The sequence below is a fragment of the Populus alba genome, chromosome 19 (genome assembly GCF_005239225.2).
Source record: "Populus alba chromosome 19, ASM523922v2, whole genome shotgun sequence".
Lineage (NCBI taxonomy): Eukaryota > Viridiplantae > Streptophyta > Magnoliopsida > Malpighiales > Salicaceae > Populus > Populus alba.
In genome coordinates, this window is record NC_133302.1 from 18,423,539 (window position 1) to 18,429,538 (window position 6,000).

Consider the following 6,000-nt stretch of genomic DNA (forward strand, 5'->3'; position numbering starts at 1 on the left):
ATATTGTAAAATCCAATTTCGTAATTGGCCTTGCAACAAATGAACTCTATCTACTCTTATAAAAATTTTTTAAAAAAATCGGCCAAAAGATTCTAGAATTTGTCCTCTAAAATTCGCTATCATTAGTTCGAATCCCACAAATCTTCAGGACCACTTGAGAGGCTTATATGGTTGTTAACTTCAGGGTTGTGTAATTAGTCGAAGTGTGCGTAAAACTGGCCCGAACATTAACGTTAATAAAAAAAAAAAAACTATATATATATATATATATATATATATATATATATATATATATATATTTCTAGCTAATTAATAACATGCCAGAAGCATTCCAACTACCCCGTTTAGTCTGAGGTGTTATTGCTGGAAGGTGCAGGGTCAAATACCTTCGCTTTCTGTTTTAATTCTGCGTTTTTTTATACATACATGGGGCTATATTTAATCTGAGTAAAATCAGTTCATTCCATGTGGCAGAAGATTTTAATGCAATTCCAGAATGCTTGCCCATGGCCATTAATCATGGTTACAGTATCCACCACCATCATCATCATCAATCACCACCTACATTTTTCATGTTTGATTGCTACAGCCAAACCTATTCCTTTGAAGATTCAACCTCTACTGCCTCACTCATATTCTGTGCACAAAAAACACAGAATTACTTGACAGCTAGTCTGCAGATTACTTGAAGAACACATGTATACAAGATATGAAGTCTTATGGACTGGGAAATCAATAGTAATTCAGTATTATTGTATGTCCCTGAATTCTTTGTTTCAAGATAATGTCAAGGTAGCGGTATCCACTATTGCAGAGGTCAATTCTTGAGTTAATCACGATTTCCACCAAATTAAAATAAAGAAATATATAAAGTTTTGATGAAAGTGTTGATATACTAGTGTTAATACTTGTGATGCTTGCATGGTTTTGTTGAACATTCTGGTTGGCTCGAATGATTTCTTTTGGCTTAACTGCCTGTTTGATATTTTTATTCAATAATAAGGGATGAAATTAAAAGTAAAATATAATTAAAAAAATAAAAAAAAAAAATTAAATAAAAAAATAAGGATCAAATTCTATATAAAAAAATAAATGAAACTAAATAATAATGGATAAAATTGAAAAAAAAAATTAATAAAAAAAAGATAAAGACCAAATCAAATACAAAAACCAAATAAAATGAGACCTTCATATTTTAGAAAGAATAAAAGAGAAAAAAGAGGTAGGAGAAAAAAAAAATTTACTAGAGCCCAACCACCATGCTACTGTGTACATTCACCACACCACCAAAAAAATCATAGCTGGACACTTTCTACATTGCCATGGAAAGCAATGTTAGGAGGCGGGATGATGCCTGACATACCACCCACTAGTGCAACTTTTTATTTTTAAATAATATTTATATTTATCAAAAAAAAAATTGCTCCCAAGTCAACTTGATAATTACTTAGAGACCAATTTGAAAATACAAAAAAAGCCCCTAATATTTTTCTTTAAGGGTGGCATAATCTCTACACTGTAATTTTAAAACGAAAAAAGATTGAATTCTGTTGCAGTGAATAGTAACGTGTCCAGTCTATTCACAATGCCTTTCATTTTTTTTTATATATAGTTTAATTTGAATTGAATTAAAAAGTTGAGAACATGAAACTATAGTTTTATCACTTTGCAACCTTAATTAAGGCTGCATCATTTTAACTTTGATCAAATTGAGATATGCAAGTTTAGTTTTTTTTTTTAGCGTTCTACTTTTCTTTTCTTTGAAATGCGTTTCATGTTTTAATTGTACTAGAGGGTATTTGTGTGTAGCGGTTGCTTTTCAAATAGCTTTTCGTGTTGAAAAACATGCAAATAATATTTTTTTCATTTTTTAAAAATCATTTTTAATATCAGCACATCAAAACGATCCAAAAAATACAAACCGCACTCAATAGCAAAAAAAAAAATTAAAAAATTTTACGAAAAGCAGGTTCAACCTCAATGTCAAACACCCTCTAAATGTGTCAATAAATGAAAAATTAGTTTTGTTTTAGCGCTCTACTTTTCTTTGAAATATCATTGAGACACCAGAAACCAGCCAAACACAAACCTAGTGAAAAAAAAAAAAAAAAAAGAGAAAATGGGGACATAAATGACAACCCAAGCCGGAAATCCAAGGATAAGAAAAGGAAAGCAACAATTCTAAATCGTCGACTGCTTAAGATATGCGATCATATTTCCAGGCTCACACCCACTTCACTCTAATACAAATTTATTTGCACTTAATTTTACTTAATGAGTTCACAAAATCATTCTAAGAAAGTCATTAATGTTTTTTTTTTTTTCAATAAAAAAGCTTAATTTACTCACATTTGATCCCGAAATCATTTTGTTATAGTCTGTCACTTGGCTTAGACAACTCATTATCTACATGACTTTATTTGCACCTTCATGGGAAGCTTTTTTCTTGCCGACTTTTCATTATATTTTGATTCAAGACGATAATTAACTTGAAGACCAAATTTGCTAACCCGTACCTTAGTCAAGGCTGAAATGTCAATATGATTCATTGCATACATGACTTTATCCACTAAATAAGATATATATTTTTTAAGATTAACGTGGTTGTTCGGTTCAACTTGCGTGTACCTCGATTAATCTTCATGGATCCTTGAAGTTAACGATCTTGTAAACCTCTAGTGACCCTGAAATTTAAGGAACTCGAACTGGTGATTTCTAGAAAGCAAACTTAGAATCTAACTAATTGAGCTACATACACTCTTTAGAGTTAAATAAGACATTCTAAATCATTAGGTTATGCAGTCTAGACTCTAGCTAATGTATTTGTGTTTGAGTTAATCACTCCTTTTGCTAGTAAAACCTAGCACATGTGAATGCGATCTTAGGGTATTTAGTAGTGTGTTTGGAAAGTGCTTCTGGAAAAAAATTGAATTTTTTTTTTCAAATTAATATGTTTTTGGATGTTTTCAAATCATTTTGATGTGCTAATCTTAAAAATAATTTTTAAAAAATAAAAAAAGTATTATTCATATATTTTTTTGAAATGAAAAATATTTTAAAAAAACAACCATAACCACACTTCCAATCACATTTAATTAATTCACCTTTAGCTAGCTAGGACACGCCTCCTGATGAAGAGTGAATGCTTCAAATCCCAACACACAAACACAAACCTTTCTTCTCAAGCAAGCATGTCCAAGGTTTTCATTATGCCATTGGGTCCCCTATGCTATCATCGACCATATCTCACAGCTTCGGTCCACATTTATGCTTTGCGAACTGTCGGTGATGGTATGGACGGCGGCTTGGTTGCTTGCTGCTAGTCTACATATATATGTGTTCACTGCATCTCATTTAGATACTTAATGATGGAAGAGAGAGCTCATAATAACAAACAGTTAATGTACATGATCACGCTTCTAAGTACTCGGATGCTTGTTCAAGATATATTATTTAATTATAGGCATTATTTGGTTACTCAAAAGACACTAATTTCTTATTCAAGATATATAATGAGATTCTTGTTCTACTGCATTAATATTCAATTATAGGCATTATCTAGTGATCACCTAGCTAACAAACGAGATGTCAAGTAAGAACCACGATCTTGATCATGGATAGATCTAATAATGGAGGGAATGTGACATAATGTATAGTGAAAAAAAGAAACCAGGTTTCATGAATCTTCAAATTGTAAAGAAAACTTTGATTTGATAAGTTTTAAATGCCAAATAGTCTAATGCAAATAACATACAAAACTATTTAAATAGTAAACTAATTAACCAACCTTAATTGAAATGGAAAGAAATCCAAAAATAACAAGAAAAAAATAAATTGAAATAACAACTTTCAAATCTAATTTGAGTATGAAAACGAGTTTGGTTAGCACTTCTGAGCCAATTCCATAGGGGATTGGGCTTATAGAAAGCACTCATAAAATTTTAGTCCAAGTAAATTATCAAATTAAAATTAATTCTTTTTTTTATCTTTAAGAAATTAATCATTTAACTTATTTGAACTTTTTAGATTTGAATCCGTCAATCTATAAACATATATGTTAGATGTTGATGATGATCCCCTCTATTTGTAAAAGACTTGATCTTTAGTCAACACTTAAATTTAAATATAGTGGCTCATTATCAAAATAAGAATAAATATTTAAATTATTAAAGTTCTTATAAATACCAATAATATCTGATAAATTGACAGTATAGGCACTCATTGATCTTTCTTAGTATGTTGTAAAGTCCATACTTCTTTTACTATGACTTTCAATATCTCAACTAGAAATCTCACCTTATATAGAAACATTATCATCATATTAATTAAAGGTGGTTCAAACACAAGAAATCCCAACAAGTTCTATTGCTTTCATCATGATTATGGTCATGGCATATAAGAGCCATGAACTCAAATAAGAAATAAAAAAATTGATCTTCATGGATACATTTAAAAATTTATAAAGGATGAGATACAACATGAACACATGAGAAACAATCCTTGTGATTGACTACGTGAGATAAGATAAATTTCAAAATTATATCTCCATTGTATTTTGAATTTTTTTTCAATAAAAATAATATAATAGTAATAGTAATAATATAGATATGTATAGTGTATTTCCATGTCTCCAAAACAAAATGTCTCCATAAAATTTCCATGGAAAAGTCTCATTGCAAAGTCTTCATTAATTTCTAGACCCCATGATCAATTGTCTCCAAGTCACCGGCAAATTATCTCTAGGTGTTCTCTTTACCTCGCCTGGGCCAGCCTAGCAAGATGGAGCTCACCCTTGCATGGGCAAGGTCGCCTTTGGACTTGGGCTGACCCGAGCATTCCATCTAGATCGACTCGACCTATATAGAATATTTTTTTCTCCATCCTATTATTTGTTTATAAATTTTTTAGTTTATTTTTAATGAGATTATTTTTATCTCATAATTCATATCATAAATTTAACGAGTTAATCCAGGTCGACTCTACCTACAAGAATATTTTTTCATACTACCTTCGTGCTTCATGTCACCATCACCTACCAACATCACATACACTAATGTGCTAGTGCTGCCTCTATTATTACCTAACAAAGTGTCACCTACAAAGTAAGTTATACTACCCATCACGTGTAATTGGCAAACATCTTTCTTTCCACTTTCTCAAAAAGAAATTCAATCCAACCAAGGCGAGGGAGGATTTTGGAACACTTGATTCCACACAGGAGAACTCAGGATTGACACTTGAAACACTCTCTTCTTTACGTAACTCTAGTACACAAATAACATATTTAACAAGAGAGAACACACAAATCTTTCTTTGCACACCAAAAAACACTATTTTCATTTTAAGTATTAGAATGTTTCTCTTTCCACAAAGAACTTGTTTTGCAGATCAACACTGGTCAAACTTGTCAGCCAGAAAAAAATCCATTTTTGTGTTAAGTTTTTTCACAACTTTATCGGTGAATACCATGAGTAAGTCCTTATAATGCAATTGGTGTGGTCCATATCAACGTCACGGGAGTAATTATAGGTTTGTTGGTCAAAATTATTATTGTTTAGAACCAAATTTATGTTCTTAAAAAATTTAAAATAATGAAATAAGCAGGAGAGGGGACAAAAAAGAAACATAAAGTAAGTGCAGCACTTCCGTATTATATCTTGTTTCTAATGTATCACGTCTATTAATATTTAAAATCCACCTATTAATTGTTAATTTACATCTTGTTTATTAAACGGGGGCACGAGAAGCAATATTATGTATGTTTTATGGTTTTCTTTTGTAGGTTACGATCATATTTCATATTCTTGAATAATAGTATGGTAGAAGGGAACAAAGAGTTAGAAATTTGGTAAGGTTGTGTCTCAATATAGTAATGGAAGATACCGGGCATATGCATGGCTGATCACACTTTTAATATTCCACTATTAATTTGTAGTAGGTTGCAACAATTATCAATAAGATTATTCTTTTTTTCTCTTTTTGGTATGATGTGTGGAATCT